This window comes from Megascapheus bottae, chromosome 2 (genome assembly GCF_031878675.1).
Source record: "Megascapheus bottae isolate mThoBot1 chromosome 2, mThoBot2.hap1, whole genome shotgun sequence".
NCBI lineage: Eukaryota > Metazoa > Chordata > Mammalia > Rodentia > Geomyidae > Megascapheus > Megascapheus bottae.
In genome coordinates, this window is record NC_143510.1 from 31,226,092 (window position 1) to 31,246,682 (window position 20,591).

Here is a 20,591-nt window from a genome sequence, read left to right on the forward strand (position 1 = left end):
TGACTACATTTAAAATTAGACTGCTTGTCAACCTATGGGAATTGGTTGAGTCATGTGGAATTCTAATACAATAGAATCTAGATCTTGGTCTCTATATTTAGTCCCACACAGACTCATTCTTTTTTATTTCTACATATATACTACCCAACTTAGCAACGGATAATTACTGGGTAGAATAAGAGACATGCAGGGTTTTTCCTAGATTGCCTGTCTACAGAAGTCTGTTCTCTGTTAATGAATCTTCATGGTCAAAACTTGAAAGTAACACTTGGAATTATTGGTGAAGTCCACGTAGGAAATGGATAAATAAACTTTGTGGCTACTCTCCATCCCATAGCATTGATCCACCATTGAAAGCTATTCTTTTAACACAGTGGTTCAAATCCTTCTGAGGAGAACTAAACTAGCTGATTAGCGATGTTTAAAGAGATTTTGTGACCTCTGACAAATGCTACGATAAAATTCAGTGTCTTTGAAACTAGAAGGACTCTGCTATGTAGTAAGGTCCACACCACACAAGGTGGGAGCCCAAGGGTTTCTGTCTTCTAGTCCAGAACTATCAAATTACATCAAATGGCCTCAGACTGGTCATCTATAACAAGGGCTTTCTGAATACAGACAACTATTTGCCACATTAACAAGATAACTTAGACCTATTTATTTATTCATTTTATTGCCAGTCCTAGAGCTTGAACTCAGGGCCTGGACACTGTCCTTGGGCTTTCTCAAGGCTAACATACTACCCCTAGAGCCATAGCACCACTTCCAGCATTTTCTGTGAATATGGTATTGAGGAATCGAATCCAGAGCTTTGTGCCTGCCAGGCAAGCACTCTATCACCAGGCCACATTCCTGGTCCCCTCAGAAATGTTTAAAGAATTGACTTCTTTTTTTTTTTTCTATCGATTTACATTTCACAGTAGGATTAGTTAAGCTTTTAAAGGTGACAATCTGCTTATGGTTGTATAATAAAAGAAGCACATAGGCCATGAAAGTATTATTGGCATGTAATGGGGACCCTATAAAAGCTAAAAATAAGATAATAGTCAATATTTATTTCTATTTATAACTGTGCGGCTGCTGGAGCTTGAACTCAGGGCTAGATGTTCTTACTTGGCTTTTTTTTGCTCAAGGGTAATTTCTCTACAACAAAAGCTGTAAAGTATCATGGATTTTATTCCCTAGGCTGAGTTTGAATCATGCTTGATCCTCAGATCTCAGTCTTCCGAATAACTAGGAAACCATTTATTTCTATGGCATGATTCCTCACCTTAAAAGCATTTTCCCTCCATTCCTCCCTCCCTTCCTGATTCCCTTCTTTTTTTCTCCCTTTCTTCCACCCTTCCATCCTTTATATTTGCAGTGCTGTGAATCAAAATACATGCTAGGGAGGTATTCATCCACTCAGCCATGGCTCCAGTACTTTATGCATTTTCTGGGCAGTTTTGGGCCTGGACTGGGCCATCAGCCATAACCAGCATGCTATCTCCATAAAGTTGACCATTCTTCCTTCCAGCACAGACATTTGAGTACTTGCAAATATATAATGTTGCCTTCCATATAAGCAGGTAATTAACACAATATTGTATTGCAGCCATGAATTTAAAAATAGAAACAACAGAAAAAGCTCAATGTCACTTTTGCCTGGTTACTTGGAAATCAGGCAATTATCAAATGATTTCTCAGGCTGGTAATAAAATTAAGATAAAGTTTCATCAAAAGAGCATATGCAATTTTACAGCTACAGCAGAATGGGTGTAAATATGAACAGATGTGTCTGAATGTCTTGGATTTATAAATACAGAAACATTATTCCAATTTGGGGTAAAAACATAATTCTTTATTCTGGATGTGGGAAGAGTATGGCTCTGGGCTCTGGGGGCGACAGAGGGGAGTGGTCATAGCTAAGAGACTTCAACATTTCCCAGAGCTTCAAGCAAATGATTTTACTTGGGTGAATCTCTCCCTGTTTCTGATGACAGTTACATACACTGAAGAATTGAATTACAATAAAGAAATATGTGTGCCACTGAAAATAAACATTTGCTCATCCAAGTAACACACTGATCTTTCTTTCCTAGGAAATGAAAGAAAGATAGTCATACTATGTTATGAGTTCAAGAGATAAGCTGGCTTATGGCTCCAACTCTATAATCTATGAAAGGCAGGCTTTGTTTGTGTTGGTAGTGGGCTTTTAAATCAGGGCCTAAGTGCTGTCAGTTTTTTCCACTCAAGGCTGGAGCTTTTTCGGTTGATCTACACCTCTACTTGTAGCATTTTGGTGGTGAATTAAGGGTAAGAGTCTCATGGACCTTCCTGCCAGAGCTGGCTTTAAATCTCAATACTAAAAATCTCAGCTCCTGATAAGCTAGGGTTACAGAGGTGCACCTCTAATGCCCAGCTGATAGAAAGTTTTGGAGGACAAATGACTTATTCAGAAATATGCTTTGCTCCTCTTTTCTTATAATTTACAATTTTATATACAAGTAATACAAAGCCAATATGTGCATCCTCCCCTCTGTGTCAGGCTCTCTTTGTGGAGTTTAAGGTAAAGAGAAGGTGCTCTGAGCTTCTGGAAGAAAGTTTTGCTTTCCTGGAGGCACCAAGCATAAAGAAGCATTGCTGAGAAAGCCTGAATGAAGGTGTGCCAGACTTCCTTCCCTTTTGTCACCTTCCACCCTCATGTGTGTATCTGATACACCATGAGTGCCAGAGAAGCCATTGCCTTGCTTGTGAACTTGGAAGAGGAACTGAGTGAGACCACACAACCCCCTAGCTGCAGATTCTCAATCCTCTGTGCCCAGAGTCCTCAACTCCCTCTAGAACAGGAGTCTGGCAGAAGACCAGAGCTGCTGAGTCAGCCGTAAGGAAGAGGTTTATCACCACATCCAGTATAAGCAGCTCTCTGTGGAAAATTACCCAGGGCTCTCAGCACAGTCCTGAGTGCCAGGATGAGAGAACCAGAGACCAGTCTGCTTCCTTTTGTTCCCAAGCCCCAAATAAACCAGTGTCCTAACTCTGCTATGTGAGACTGGATCCATGTAGATTGGATGCAGGGAAATTACCACAAGTACCTGCTGATTTATTTCTGCCTTGCCCAAGAACCATTCTCTAATCCACCCCTGCAGAGACATGGGGATTGAGAGGGGATACATCTACATCTTGGGGAGAACTCAAACTCTAAAATTTGTAGGGATCACAAAGAAAGTGGGAATGGCAGAGCTGTTTGCTTGTTTCTCCATCAGCATGTGAGCCGCAGGACCTGGGCTCAGGTCCTTTGATTTAAAACTATCTTCCTGAACCACCATATTTTAATTTCAATCTTAGCAAGTCCATGAACTCCTCACATGCCACTTAGGATATTTTACCTTCCTTCTAGTAGTTCTAACCAAAAACTTTGGAATCACCTTCAACTTTCCTCTTCTCTTTCCTCCTGTACCTAAGCACCTTCTGCTTTTCCTTTTAAAATAATCCCAGAATTATGGAACTTCTCCCTAGCTCTACTATTAGCACCATGGGTCAAGCCATTATTATCTCTCTTTGGAATTCTTCCAGTCAATCTTTCTGTATGTGATTCTCTGCTTCTGTTCCACGTAGCCTCATCTTTTCTCAACCCAGCAACTAGAGGGAGTTTCAAAAACATATCTTCATGACACTTTTCTTCAGAACTTGCCATCTTTTACAGCTGTTACCATATTTCCCAGTCCATCACAATTTGCCTCTGCCATATATCTATTGTCTCTTCAGTCACTTTCCTCTGTTCCCTTCCCTCAACTACATTAATCTCATTGTTCTTACTATAATACAAGATCTCAATATTGCTTCTGCTCCAGCATCACAGCACTTATGGCTGCCTAAGTCTGGATCATCTCTAATCTCTGCTCCTTTAGGTCTTTACTTAAGTGTAACCTTCTCAGAACAATCTTCCAGACCACCATGTTTTAAGCTATAACCAGGTGAATTCAGATGAGGCATCTCAGGCCCTTTTATAATTTAGCTTAGAGCAGAAATTGTGAGGTTGTGTTACAAAAATAAGTCACAAGGTTTACCATCATTTATGACATTAAGGATAAACATGAGAATTTGATCTACTTTCTATAACTTTACAAATCAATCAAGTAGAATGCCTAAATTAAAATGAATTTGGATCAGGGAATTGGCAAAACCAACATGGGTGTCATGTGGTAGCTATTGATTCTGTGGCTGTAAGACAAGGGTACAAAGACTATTATTATGGCTTGCTTAAATACAACAGATTATAAAGTCTATTGTTGCATTACCAGCTCAAGAAAAGTTGTCAAAAGAGACACCTGACATCTAATATATGGAAATTTTCTGGGTATGGTGGCGCAATGCCTAAAATAAATCTTATGAGATTCCTTGACAACTGGTAAAATGAGTAGGGCCAGGAATGGCCTACCACTTGAATTAACCTCTGTACTGTCTATAGATTTATACCCCTTGGTAAAAGAACCTTTCTTCCTAAATGGACCAACCACATGTTCCTGCTTATCCTTGAAAATCAAGCTTCATGCTCCTGTCAAGAGGTGGAATTATTCAAACAAACCAGCTGTATAGTTCAGATGGGAATCAGAGGTCTCCCACTTACTTCATAGTACAAAGCCTGCCTGCCAATGACTCTGACTATTCTCTCTGTTCCCAAATACAGTATCCACGGGGCCTTGTTTGGAGTATGGTATCCTCCCCAAAGCATAGACGTGAATATTTATGACTCATAAATTGATGTCAGTCCTCTCTGTCACAGGTCAAGTGACATGTATTGGTCATTTCCATACTATGATATGAGACTATCTCCCTAATAAAGAGAAGCTGATTCTGAGTTGGAGCACATTTCAGTCCAACACTGTTTGCCAGAGCCGAAGGATGGAATCAGCCCAGATGCCCCTCCATGGATGAATGGATCAAGAAAATGTGGTGTATAAACACAATGGAATTTTACTCATCCATTAGCAAGAATGATACTGTACCATTTGTAAAGAAATGGAAAGACTTAGGAAAGCCACGCTAAAGTGAAGTATGTCAAGACCCAGAGAGACAAAGGATCTATGCTTTCCCTTATATATGAAAGCTTAAATTTTTATAAATAAACATATTGGTGGTGTGCAAAGATATTTAAATATATTAACTATCATATGGTAGACTCAAGGGAGAACTCAAATAATGCAATTCCGTAGCCAAAATCAAAGTTCAGCAAAACAAAATACCAGGAAGCAGGTACTCCAAAAGTATGGGTGGGTCAAGGATAAAGGAGTAGATAAATAAAGGGAACAGAAAGAAAATGCAGACAAGAAACCAATCTATATCCCACAAAATTAAAAATAGGAAAGGAAAAGGTGAGTATGTTGAAATGAGTGACCATTGATCAAGATATATTGTATTCATAAATGTCCTTGTTAAATGGTAACTCCTTTGGTAACCACTTAAAGACAACAATAACAATAAATAAAATTTTTAAAATGAAAAATAATGAGCTGATCAAAATAGGCACATTCCATAATAAAATTGAACAAATTGGCTTACAAATTATATCCTTTGAAGATCCGTAGAATGATTGAGTTTGAAATGAGGCTTGCAATTCTACATAATGCAGGATACAAATCTCCACAATTCTTAATTTATGAATTCTCAAGCTATATGCCCTGACTTCAAGATAATGACTGTTTTCCTAGCTTGAGTCTTTTCAGGAATAAAAGTAGCCGAGCTCAGGGTTTCAGTCAATAGCTTTGACAAACACAATAAAACCAAAGTCAAGGAATCAATTGTATAAAGTTAATTGATTCTCACTTGGCTGTAACACATTCTATTCCGAACATATTTGTTCAGATTGTAGCTTATGTTACTATGTCCAATAAGTGAGTCATGATTCTAGATGGTGAATTAGTTCAATTAAAATGTTCAAAAATTAGGCAAATTCTCTACTGACCCATTTAAATTCCTTCCTTTGAGAACCACAGGCAATGCCCCTAGGTTATTCTGACAAGCAAATACTTCTTCTGAAGCTTTTAACTTAGTCATTAGAAAAATGATAGAAATTCACCTCTGGTCTTTACAATGTCCCTGCATTGATAAGATCTCTATAACGTAGGCATAACTAGCAATATACGGCCATGTAAACAATTACTCCAAAACTAATAGCATTCACAACAAAAACCACTACCTCCCAGTCTCTGTAGGTCAGGAATTCAGGTGTTGCTTTGCTAGCCACCTATGGCTTAGGGTCCCTCACATTCTATGAACATCTCAAGACTAAACTGAGGCTAACAGACCCACACTAAAGCTTACTCAGATGGGGATTGACAGGCACTGGTTCCCAGAGCTATGGGTACATGTCGCAGGCACCTCTCTCCTTAGGGAAGTTCACAGAGCAGTTGGCTCTTTCCACCTTCATGAGAGAGGGAATGACTTTCTTTTCATAACTTCATCCCATCAGTGATGCCATAGTCTGTTGCTAAGAAAGCAAGTCCTTAGGTCTGTCCTGTACTACAAAGGAGAGGATTCTGTAAGAATTTGAACACCAGGTCATTGATTCCTAGACCAATGCTATCTCTTATTGCTTACATGCTGGTGTACTCTGTATTGTACCATTCTATTTCATTTGATTTTGTGTTATGGCATTCTAGCTCAAGAATCTGCAACTCTGATGCTTTCTTTGCTCACAAGAGTTGTCCTGACTGACAGACAGGATCGGCCCAATATGCCAGAAAGTCCTTTGTCTCTTCAGAGTGAATCTTAGTCAGTAAATGTTAGCATATGACTTTGAGGTCAGACCTGCACTACTGCCTCATAAGTGGCTAGAGTTTCAGCTGACCTCCATGATAACCTGGTTTGGAAAGGCCTTTTATTCACTTCTGCCTGATATATTCCACTTTCTTTCTTCTAGTGCTTCCTGGAATTACTCATAAAATGATTTTATTCTAATTCTTGCCTCAGAACTGCCTATGAGAAGCTAAGAAATTAGTAATATTAAGTAGGATAAACTCAGATACTGAAAGGAAAGACTGAAAACCCAAGCAACCAGCTCCCTCCCATTTAGATGTTAAGTTAGAAGAAAATGAGCTCTATCTGTATCTACCTTGCCCTTGAATATATTAAAAAGCTGTAAACTCCTCACAGCAAATGAAGAGACAGAAAATTAGAAGATGCCTAGCAAAGGGAAGCTGCAAACTCACTTACCTTCCCTATGTTTGGGGTAGGCCTAGAAGATACTACTTATTCAGGACCATGATCTAGGGATTAGTAGTTACTGATGACATGACCACATACACTCTCCCAGCTCACAAAGTAGAAGAGCTACAAATAAGAAACATCATTATGAATCTTCTATTTCTATCTCCTGCATGGGGAGCAGGAAATATTCCTCTCTTTCAAGTCTCTTTTTGATACCCTGATACATGAAAATAAATCACTGCTGAAATTTGTACTGTATGAGACTTTCCCTTTTTTGGTGTGAGATACCTTCAAATTCTTATCACGTTTGCATCTCTGAGACCTGTGATTTTGCTTAAAAGCTGTGGAACTAATAAAACTCTGTCATCTCTTATCTGGTGACAATGCATGACTGTCATGCTTGTAAACTAAAAACATAGATAACTAAACTTTAAAAAACCCTTCCACAACAACTACCCAGCAGCACAGTATAAAAGTCATTCCTGCAAAAATCTCTGCCCATTTCACCCAAGCTATCATTAGAGCCAGAATTTCCATAGCGACATAAAAAACATCAGACAGGCTCTTTGTGGAATGGACCATGTCTACTTTTCCTCCCGCTTGCTAGACTCAAAATGGCTGAAAGGATTTTCTTAAGGGTTTTGAAAGCACTGACCCTGGAGGTGAGGTGGAGAGTGAGACATTTCAGTTGGAAGAGAGCAGCTTTTGGAAGTGACAGAGCGGAGCTTTGGCTATTGTAAAATAGCTTTCTAAGTGTATGCCTGGTGTCATTACAAAAGACTGTGTGTGCATATCTGTGGAGCCTGTCACGGTGATTCAGAACCATTCTGCCGCCTTTACAAAGCACTTCAAATTATGAAAAAGGATCATGAAAGTAAGGAAGTTATTTGTGGCAACTGCTGAGAGAAGTGATATTCCATTGTAAGAAAAACAGCATCTTTGAAGTGGGACAAACTTTGGATTCAAAACATGACTGGGCCACACTTCCACCTGCTGGGCTTTAGCAATACATTTCCAATTGCTGAGCCTCAGTTTCCTCAGCTTATAAAGCAATGAGACTTCTCAGGGTTGAGAATTCATCAAAGAATGTGCGGAGAGATGCAGGCAGCAGCCTTGCCTTCCACAGAGGAAGCTGTCTCTTCAGACTTTAATGCATCAGAAGTGATTTCAACTCAGCTGTGAAATGCCATGCTGCATGTGGCTGGTCATAGTAGAGCTGCTGCCCTGGAAAGGTTTTTAAATAGTCTAGGGACGATTCGCTTGGCTCATTGTGTTAAGAACGACTCTAGAATACATAATGGAAGAAAGTCCTTGTGTCGTCTTCTAAAGTTTCTGATTTTTAGGGAGTAGCACAAGAATACTTATTTGCTTACTATTAATCATTCTAAGTCAGTTTTAACTACAGGGATTTCGGATGATCCCTTTAAATTTCTGTACCCATTCTGATTTCCTCAGATAGTGGTATCATAGTCTTATTTTGAGGACTCATTTCTCCCCTACAATCAGACCATCGATTAAAATGGATGTCATTCCTTCTGGGCTAAGAGATTCCAGGCTTGGGCCACACAATTAGTACAAGACTCCACTCAATATTTGACATGTCTATGGATTTTGCTAGAGGATTCTCTAACAAAAGGTTCAAGTCAAGGGCAAAAGTCAGCTGCCAATGAGTATTTTTATTCTTAATCACAGCAAATGAGTTTCTGGATCTAGCTATATCTGTCTGAGTGTTCTCCAATATGTAATTTTTATGAGTACCAAAAATCTCTTTTGTTGTTATTTTTGTAGTATTTGTAACCACTTTAGTTTCATTTACTTAAAACCAAAGATTAATGTTTAATATTTTACTGATAATGTACTATTTAGCATTTGTTAAACAACTATTATGTGCTAGGTATTATTCTGAGCACCTAGCAAGAATTATTATGCCACTTAATCTTTAAAACAACATATAGAGCTGGGAGATGGTAGTTTATGGTTGTAATCCTAGCTATTTAGGAGGCTGAGATCCAAGGAATATGGTTTGGGTTTGGGCCTGAAAGTCTATGATTCTCTTATCTCCAATTAACCACCTCCCAAAATCCAGGAGTGGAGCTGGTGGAGAGTTGCCTCAAGCGGTAGAGTGCTAGCCTTGAGCAAAAAAAGCTCAGGGACAGTACTCAGGACCTAAGTGCAAGGTCCAGAACCACACACACACACACACACACACACACACACACACACACACACACACACAGATAACCTGTGGACTAGAAACTTTTCAATCCCAACTAATAGGTGAGAGAAACAAGATATTCTAAAAGCAAATTGACAGTGTCTACAGAATTAATAATGGTAGATGAAATTTGAACACTGATCTGTCTGATTTCTGTGCCTTGTATCTCATCATTAGGACTACTCAAAGGAATAAATGTTTATACAGAATGGATACTAAGTGTTTGAACTATTCATGTGTTTACTCAATATATAAAGAATGATTCCAAATCGCATCCCTTTCCATTCTAGCTACAATTCTTAATTATCATCTTCTGGATTCTTTATCTGAACTGGTCTAATAAACAAAAATGATTAAGAGCATTCAAATGTTGAATAAGCTTCAATCTACATAGTAGGGGAGAGCTAATGGCAGCAGTCAAACACTGCCCTTGCACTGTCCCAATTTCTTCTGCGTGTGGAAAGGTAAAGCAGTAGGAGGATGGAGACAGAGTATTTATGGGAAGATGTGGGAAGCTGGTTGAATTTTAGTGCTTGAAAAACATTTACTTTAGATTATTTAGACTAACTGAAATAAAAGATTGGAGGTTCCTGACAGTTGACTCATCCTCATCACCCTACTGTAGATTAATTGAGTTCCATTGGGTTTAACGGTCTGTACCAAAATTCTCAGTGTTGGCTAACAGCCTCCAAAGGATCTGTTCATTTTTACAACGTTTTGGTGAGTCATTCCACACACATTGCTGTCACTGGTTCCCTTGAGGAAAGATGGGGGAGGAGGAGGAGGAAGGTTTCACAGTGAGAGTAAAGGGCTTGGAAGTTTCCTAGGAAATTAGAAGCCATAGTAGCTTTTTGTTGTTGTTGTTATTTTTTTTTGTTATTTGTTTGTTTTGGGGAATGTGCCAGTCCAGGGGGGCTTTAACACTCGGGGCATGCATGCTGTCCCAGAGCTTTTCTGCTCAGAGTTTGCACTCTACCGCTTGAGCCACAGCTCCACTTCAGCTTTTTTGGAAATTCACTGTGTAAAAGAGTCTCAATGACTTTCCTGCCTGCATTGACTTTGAACAGTAATCCTCAGGTCTTGATCTCTCCAGTAGTTGGGATTTACACATGTGAGCAACCTGCACCAAATGGGGTTCAAGGTCCTGATTTTCCTTCTTGAGTTTCATGTTGTACATTATACACTTGGGAGAATGAAACAAGTGATATAGTCTGTAGAAGGCAAAAGAAATAGTTAAAAAAAATTAAAGCTGGCCAAATAGTTATCAGTACACACACACACACACACACACACACACACACACACACACACACACACTCCTGCTGTGGACAACTCTAAGCTTTTTTTAATTACAGCTGAGCTTCATGGAATTTGGCTTTATGACACTCTTGTAGGCTAAAATTCCTCCTCCCATTCCTATGATGTTTATTTTTCATGCACTTAAGTGAACATTAGGGCATGAAATTAGAAATTACCTAGCCTCTTCTACCCTCGGTGTACTAATCTCTAAAATAGTATAATTGTGTTCCATAGGATTTTTCTGGGATTGAATGATGCATTATTCAATTTGACCATTACTGCTTGTAACTATTCCTTCCAATTTTACTAAACGCTTTCATACATTGCACATAAAACATTTTGTGTGGTTTCTAAAACAATACCTTGTAGATGAATATTTATTGTTATTAGCAACTAAAATAATAGAAATTGCTATTTTTTGAGCTAGCAAAATGGCAGTTTCACATAGTTGTGGTTTGATTGGGTATTGTTGTTTCCAGTGAGTAACTATAATTGCCACCAAATCTCATGTCTAGTTACCCAATAGCCTAGATGTATTGTTTTTGTTTTTGGAACAGTAGAAATGAGATTAATTGCTACTTTCTTCTCCGGGGCTTCAGGCAAGATTGACTAAACTTCACAAGGCTCTCTAATTAATTCACCAGGTTTCCTTAAACTTCTTGTGAACTGAGAAAGCCCAGTTTCCCTCCTAGTATTTTAGGAGTGGGTAAAGAACCCTTAAAAAGCTGGTTATGCTAGAAGGAATGTGAGAACTGGTCCCAGATTCCTGGTTTTTAAGAATTCCTAGACTGGGTCCTACACTGAGGAATTTAGCAATGTGCTTTAATTCTTCTAGTTTGCAATACATTCTCCTTGCTTGAGTGTGATCTTAAGACAACCAAGGAGAAAACAGTCATAATATTTGAAATCAGTGCCTTAACCAGAAGTAACCCAAAGTCAAAATTAACTCTGAAGTCAGGAGCAGGATTGAGGAACCAGGAAAGAGCAATGGTATCTAGAACTAGAATGCCAGTATGGGAAGAGCAATATATTTAGGAAGAGAGGGCCAAGAGGATTTGCTGATGACTTGAAGATGAGAAATAAACCAATTATCAAATAGCTTGAGCCTGGGTGAATGGCAGTGCTTGCGTCTGAAGCAGAGAAGATGGAGGGAAAATCCTGGGCTTGGAAGAAATCAAGAATGCTATTTTGTAAATCTGTTAGGCTCACTGGCCATCTAAGTGGCAATGTCAAGAAAGCATCAGAGACACAATTGGGGAACACAAAGGGCTAAGTATGGGCAGAGGTATTCATAGAGGGTAATAAATAAGATAGGGCCAGAGTAAACTTCAAGAAGGGAAGCGACAACAGGAAAAGAAAGCCAAGTGATTAAGAGAGAAATGGTGGGCAAGAAAGAAGTGTTGGAGGAAAAGAGGTCTGAGTGCTCAAAATCTCTTGCATAGGCTTACAGAAGCACAAGGAACTGAGCTTCGCGTGTGTGCACACAGTACCTTGTGTAATGCTCACCCAAAACCCCATTACTCTTCAGAAAACAGAGTCCCATGGAAGTTAAGTGACTGGTTTAAGAATTTCAGCTAGAATTCGGACAATGACAAATGCTGGCTGGGTTGTGGAAAAAGAGGAACCCTACTGCATGTGGGAATGTAAACTAGTACAGCCACTCTGGAAGGCAGTTAGGAGGTTTCTTGAAAAACTGAAAATAGACCTTCCTTACCATCCCACCATACCACCCGTGGGCATCTACCCTGAGCATCATAACCCAGGATATGATAAGGACATCTGCTCAGCCATGTTCATCTCTGCACTATTCACAATAGCCAGGTGATGGAAACAATTCAGATGCCCCACTACAGGTGAATGGATACAAAAAAAAGTGGTACATATATTCAATGGAATTCTACATAGCCAACAGACAAGATAAAATAATGGCATTCGCTGGGAAGTGGATGAAACTAGAGCGAATCATGTTGAGTGAGATAAGTCAAGACCAAAGGAACAAAAGGTGCATGGTGTCCTTGGTATGTGGATATTATATCCAAACAGTACAAGAGTTATGACTCAATATTGGGGTTCCCAAGGTTATGGACATGGTCTTGGAGATAGAAACAGAACTGCATGGACATAAAAATCTATGGTGGGATATATACTCTATAAATATAATGTTATATAGATTGATATGTATCTATGACATACAAACTCTCAGCTTAATTTTAAATATTTTCTAAATTCTAAGTGCCAGTGAGTGCATATAGATTCCCTTCTTGAATACTTCTAAAAATAATTTCAGGTAGCTTGTGATTGTTGTTCTTAATGTACTATGTTATTTCTTTTCTCCTTTTTTCCCCTATAGGTTAATCTCATGTGGTTACTATAGCTGACATTGTTACCTGGTATATACTGAATATACGTTTATTTGTTTATTTGAAATAGGAAAGGGAAAGGGGGAAACAAGAAGATTGGGAGGGGATGGGAAATAGGGACAAAAACATGAGAAGGGGCATCCATGTGCAAGAAGTAATGCACCCACTACCTGACGAATGTAACTGTAACCCCTCTTACCCCTATTACCTCGACAATAAAAAGAAAATTTAAAAAAAAGAATTTCAGCTAAACATAGGAAGCCTTGAGAGTCCAAACAAAATCCATGACCCCAAAGTCTGTGTTTAGAGTGGATAGGATGTTTATTTCTTGCCAGTGAAATAATGATTCATTAGCAAAGAGCAAGAAAAATGACAAAGTATGAAACTGATTGTTTTCCTGACCTGCAAGATACCTGTGCTAATCACCAACCTCTGGAAATCATTACCTTTGTGTCTGCAGAGTATGTGTCCAGTTTGGAGGTAAAGGGGATGAGAAAGGATACAAAGAAGTCAGGCAATTTAAGATAAGGGTGACTAGTTAGGAATAAGGAACACTCTTTGTCTTCCCCTCTAAATTATTTTATGTCACCTCTGTGAACTATATTACTTAACTGCATTTGCTTTGGTTTCTAAAACACTGTGCTTTCCCTGAGGACTTTTCTAATAGGCATATAACTATACTTGCATCCTACAGTGTCAATTACGGCTTACATTTAGTTGTTTCATGTTTTCAGCACACTGATGCCTTTGTTCCAACTCTTTAGCAGTATTTTTTTCATATATTTTTTATTGTAATTAATAGAAGGGTTACATTATATTTACCAGATAGAAGGTACATTACATCACAAATATTGATACCCTTTCTCATGTCATGGTCCCCATTTCCCTCCCTCTGTCCCCCCTGCACAACTTGATTTCCCCCCTACCCTCTATTGCAAATAACCAATTAAGTACATATAAAATACATAAGACAACAAGGTGAAATATTATAACAATATGAGATAACCAAGTGACAGTAAAAGAGATGAGAGATAACATAGTATGTTAAGGACAACAATCACTCATTATATGGCTTTTGTTTATTTATCCTGGAGGTCCTTAAATTTAACATCATACTATATGGCCTTATTTATCTAGATTTTGTTCTATTATAAATCTCTGCTAGGGAGAGCCCAAGGTTTCTACTGATTATGTCAAATGAGGGAAACCATTGAGCCTAAGTTCCTTTGAGTCTGACTTACTTCACTTAATATGATTTTTTTCTAAGTCTTTCCATTTCCTAACAAATGGGGCAATATCGGGTTTTTTTTCCGGACAGCAGCATAGAATTCCATTGTGTACAAATACCACATCTTGTTGATCCACTCATCAACTGAGAGACATTTGGGTTGGTTCCATATCTTTGCTATGGTAAATAGTGCTGCAATGAACATCATTGTGCTAGTGGATTTAGTATGTCCTTGTTTCTGGATGATTGGGTAAATGCCAAGTAGTGGAATTGCTGGGTCATAGAGGAGCTCTATGTTTAGTCTCTTGAGGAACTGCCACACTGCTTTCCATAGTGCTTGGACAAGTTTGCACTCCCACCAGTAGTGTAGGAGTGATCCTTTAGCAGTATTTCTTCAGGAATTCTTTGGCTTACTTAATGGGAGTAGGCTTTGCTCAGACATTGTTGGGTCCAGAAATTTAAATACTATAGTCTCTAACAATATCCCATCTCTATCTTCAAGTTACACAGGAATCTCTTGGCTGTTGTCTCGCTTTGTCTACACAACAGCTCTCATACCTCTATGAGGAATGGACCTTGACTTTCAGAGCGGGATTCTGATTTTCCCTGTTTACATCACTGTGTCTATCTCTCCAGCCATCACACAAAAAGATAATTGACCAGGACTGAGTTGTGCTTTTCCCTGCATGGATGAAGTAGACAATCCCTGGGATTTATGGTCCCTTTGGTACTGAAAGGGGCAGAGTGGGTAGTATCCTAACAGCAATATAAAAGAACAGAAATATATTTCACTGCTTAGATTAGATAGAGTCCATCGCTGTTACTGGTGCTGTTACCATTGCTGCTGCTATTTCTATTCCACTCTGGGACAGGATCTGAAGCCATATAATAAAATCCAGATTAGCAGCAGGTTCCCAGTTTGATTATTGCTATAGAAAGGACCTTGCTTTTCTTCCTGTTTTTTTTTATGAGACCTGCATGAAACCTGAGCTGCCATAACTCTGCAATCAGTTTCTGAGATCTTATCAAAAGAATGACAATTTGGAAAATGGACCAATTGAAATGTCTGCACAGATCCAATTCCTCTCTATGACCAAGTAATTCCACTTTCTTTTCTTTTCTTTTTTTTTTCTTTTTTAAAACCAAGCCAAGTTATTTTTGGAGCTTGTTTTTTTTTCTTCTTGACTAGGGGGGCAAATGTGCTTATTATGTCTGTAGGACTCAAGGCTCACTAATAATTGTTTTTGAATTCCCTTTGGTGGGTTTCCTATAAGATCATCCAGCAAGATGGATAGCTAATTTAGAGCAGAGTTTACAAACACAGCTCAAGAACTGCAGTTTGAAGAACTAGCTGGAAGGTAGATTTCATAGAATTGTACAATGTTCTCATAACTTTAACTAGTTACCAGAGTTTAGGAATTGATGATTTCTTTCCTTTAACCTAGATTTCTTAGTTCTTAGGAGATGTGGGGATACTAAGCCTGCATTTCCACATTCAGGGGTTCCTGAGAGTTGAAAGGCAGTTGCATTCCTAGTTGGGAAATGGAACCTTTATCAAAGCATTCTGCCACAACTAAGAGAGGTTTAAAATATAGGGGCATTTTTTTTTGCTCCTGGAGGTAGGTTTGCCTAGGATGTATTCTGGAACTGAGCAGTGGGCCTTTTACTTTTAGCCACCACTCTAAATATATTGCCTTCCTGCCCCATCATGTAAGAAGTTCCCCAAGGGACATCATTTTGCTCTTTTTTTTTTTTGCCAGTCCTGGGCTTGGGCTCAGGGCCTGAGCACTGTCCTTGGACTTTCTCAAGGCTAGAGCTCTACCACTTGAGCCTCAGCACCACTTCTGGCTTTTTTTTTCTATATGTGGTACCGAGAAACCGAACTTGGGTCTTCATGCATGCTAGGCAAGCCCTTTAACCACTAAGCCAAACTCCCGGCCATCATTTTGCTCTTTTATCTTCATCAGGAAGTGAAATCTTTTTTCCAGAGACAACCTATGATTGTCTGGCTCTCCCTGGCTTGACCTGTGTCACATGACACATGACCTGTTTCCTGAGGGCGGTGGCATTGCTTGATTTGCTTACACCAATCTTGATTCATCACTTGGGGCTAGGCACATTATCATGGGAACAGCGTCCTGTTAGCAAGTCTGGAACCACACACCCACAAGCACCATCCACAGTACCTGCCATGTGCCTGGGTTCTTCATCTCACCTCAGGCTTTCTCACTTGCCATGAATTTACCCCAGTCATTTTAGCTTATTGCTTCACCTGACTTCCCTGATGGGGTTTGTGCCTCTAGGCACATAGCGACCTTCATCACTATACTGGACCTGGAAAAACAAGTACCTGATGTCTTAGTTTCTTTTCTTTTGCTATAACAGAACATCTAAGTCTAGATAAGTTGTAGAGAATAGAGCTTATATGATTTCGACTTGCAGCTCTGAAGAAGACTCAAAGTGTAAAAGCATGGTGCTCACAAGAAGATCACACTGCTTGAATTCATAGTGGGAAACATATGGCATCACAATTCAAGTGACTAAGCAAGAAAAGAAAATTCAGAGAAGCCACACTAGCTTTCCTAAGAGCTAGAATTCAGTCACGTGAAAAGGGCATTAATCATTCATGATGGCTGTGTCCTTAGATCCCACTTCCAGTACTGCTGCATACAGGAATTAAGATTCCAGTACACGAGCTTGTGTTGGACAAACGCAAACCACAGCATCAAAATTGTTAGGTCAAGTCTCCATTGGACACTACTAGATGTGTTGCCAGGAAATCCTAAACAGATCTTTCTGTGATTTCTTTAAATACAGAACTTTCATTTTAGATATTACTATTACTGGAACTTATATTTGGTTCTGCTATTTAGTAGGTTTTAAAAACAATATTTTTTTCCTTCTAATTATTAACCAAGACATGAGAAAGGGTATCAATGTTTGTGAAGTAATGCACCCTTTGTCTGGTGAATATAATGTAACCCTTCTATCAATTACAATAAAAAGTATATATAAAAAAGTTTGAGAAATTCTCTTTGAAAAAGAATGTATTTCTTGTATACTCTAGAACACTATTCTGGAGATATCTGCATTTTGTTCTATTTTAAAACTTCCTAGTATCAATTTTATTTATTATTCATCTTAAAGGTGTTTATGAGAAAGTAGGGAGGGGGAGAGAAAAAAAGAGGGACGGGAGAGATTATATTATATAGGAAATCTTTGGTTTTGTTTTTAATGAAAGAACTGCTGGTGAGAAAGTTTGCATAACTACAACAGATTTTTTTCTACATTTCAAATGAATGTATTTGTTTTTATAATAAAAGTAATCCTAAAATTTTATTTGGTCACAATAAATATTTATCATAAACAGGAGCAGAGGTTCTCTTAAGTTTTATCAAATGTATTATTCAGAGTGCCATATTATTTAACCTTTCTATGGTTTTATGATCTTGATTCTACATAGCCATATCATGAAACCAATACAATAGAAGCTAAATTACACCAGTCCATTAGTATCTAGTGTATATATGACTCAATGAGTAGAATTTGCCAAGTTCTTAATACATTGTTTTTTAACCTACAATAGATTAACCCATGACCATCAGAGAGTGGGGTCTGCCATTTTCAGAGTGACTTAAATGATCATGTACAAAAGCTGTTCAGCACCATAGAAAATGACCAGGCCTGTGCTCCTGCTTGCCATTTTGTTGTTGTTGTTGTTCAACATTGACACTCTACCACTTAAGTCACATCTCCACATTCATTGTTTTGCTGGTTCATTTGAGTTAGAGTCTCTTTTCCAGTGTGGCTCTGAACTGGGATCTTCAAATTTCAGCCTGCTGAGTGGCGTGGATTTACAGGTGTGAGCCACTAGCACCTGGCTCAGAGCATACTCGTGGTCATCATCCTTGTTAATGAAATTCCAGGCAGCAGAGGCCTCAATACTGGATCAAGGAATATGAGATATATATTACTCGGAATGTTGTCAAAGCAGTAAAGGGCTTACTAGCCAATTTCCCTCTAGCTAAATCTCCTGAGCCTCTTGGACTAAGAGGAATCCTTGAGCTACAATATTTATTTGACATCTTTTGGTTCTTTATTTAATTGGAGTCACATATCTTCTCTGAAGCCATTTATAAACTGTATCACATTTTCTACTGGGTACAAGTCCTGAATACAGGCTCTGTGGGTGAGGTAGCACTTAAAACTTTTCCTTATAAACAGAATGATACTATTATTTAATAAAATTAATTGGAAATTCTGACCAACTATGGTGTTAATTAATGAAGTAGTATAGAATTTGCCATGAATATGTTTCAAAGCCAGCTCTTCAATTTAGGCATACTATTGTGAGAATTTTATTTACTTTTCTTACCCTTCCTTCATTTCAGCAACTTTGCTGTTTTTCCTAGGAAACACTATTATTATTATTATTACTACTACTACTACTTCCATTATGGGATGAGTGCTTCAGCAACTCAACTATCTTATTCATTTTGGGTATTAAGTTTGACATTCTAAAAAGTCATTTTGCAGATTAAACAGTTTCTTAGACAACATTCCAATAGAGCATTTGAATTACTTTGCAATAGACATTAATATGCATTATTTTGGTCATGAAGCAAGATGATCTTTTAGGGACCTTCCTTCTGAAGTCTTTTTTTTTTAACACTCTCCAACTACTTGGTGATGATGCAATAAATCCTTTTGGTTGACAGTTATTTATGTGTAATAAAGGAATTTCTCAACTTTTGAGACAAATGTATGAGTATTGTGGGGAATGAGTTACCTAGGCTTATGAGTGGGCCCGGTGAAGATCCAGTGCAAACATTTCAAGACGATTTGCTGTTCTCTACACAGCTTTTTAAAGTCATTTGTCTCCAAATGTAATTATATTAAAAACATAAAAAACAGCTAGAGTTGGAGTTATTATTCAGTGGTAGGACACCTCACTGTGAGCAAAGCCTAGGATTCAAACCTCAACATTACAAAATAATAGAAGGTTAGGTATATTGAGCATTTATAATGTATTGGTTAAGTGTTTGAAATAAGTTGTTATCACCTGGCGATACTGTCATTTTTCCTGTTTCAGAGGTGAGAGAAACAATGCTATGTCCATAAGGCCTCATCAGGTTTGCACAAGAAGCAGCATGGGAACCAGAAGGTAAAGCTGAGGAATCCAACTCCAGATTCAGCATGCTACCTGACTCCCAGCATGTATGGTAGGCATAAAAAGCTTTATAAAAATCAGAAGTTCTTTGTAACTTTTTATGCATTGGAGAAATCTAATGGAATGCTAGGTTTAGTTGTGAATCCATGTTAGGAAAACAAAAGAAAATAATTGGTGAAATTGTTTCAGTGAGTGGACTGGCTGACATTTATTTTGATGTTTTCTAAATAACTCTACTCTTACCAAAAAAACCCACATTAAAAACCAAGAGGGCAATTTTTAATTTCCTAGTTAGACTTTGCAACATTTTGTGGGGAGAAATATAATTTCAAGAAATATATTGGGGCATGGTGGTTTTCAAAAATCATAGGCTATCACCTCATGGTACTTCCGATTGTTGTTGGATCATCACTATTGTTGTTGTTTTATACTGTTGGGTTAATCTGCATATAACAACACATGGTACATAGTGCCAAATTTTCAGCTAATAGCAATTATTCACATATTTGAATCTGCAAAGTTACAATTTCATCCTAGAACTTGAGTCTTCCATGTACTATATGAAGACTGGCAGAGCTACCCTTCTGTTTAGAACTTGGAGAGGACAGACATGAAAAGAACAGCATGATTTCCTGGGTTGCAAGCAGAAGCCCAGCTAGTGTTAACATAGAAGAGAGAATGGCAGAGAGATGCCTTTCCCTAAAATGATTAATGCTGACATGATTGTTAGTAGGGTTAAAATGAAGATAGTTTACACAAAGAAGCAAGATAGGAAGACAATGAGGAGGTAAGGCACATATGCTGGTACCATGTTTACAAGCTTGCTATGTCAGTAACCATTAAAACTGACCAATATTTTCAACCTTGCCATCAGACTCTGTTATTCTCCGTCATATGGTCCCATGTCTAATTTTTTTTGGGGGGTCTTGTTGGGGCTGTTATTCCAGATACCTGATATCTAGGCAACTATCTTGTCCCTACTCTCAGATCAACTGACAAAAGGATAGCATGAGCCTTTAGAAGTGGTCTGTTATAATAATGCTAGCTGATGAGTTTATTGATCTATTCCTACATCCTCTTAGCCTTTTTTCCTTCCTTGTTCTTTAGGTTTTTCTTCCCTTTTCAAAGTTT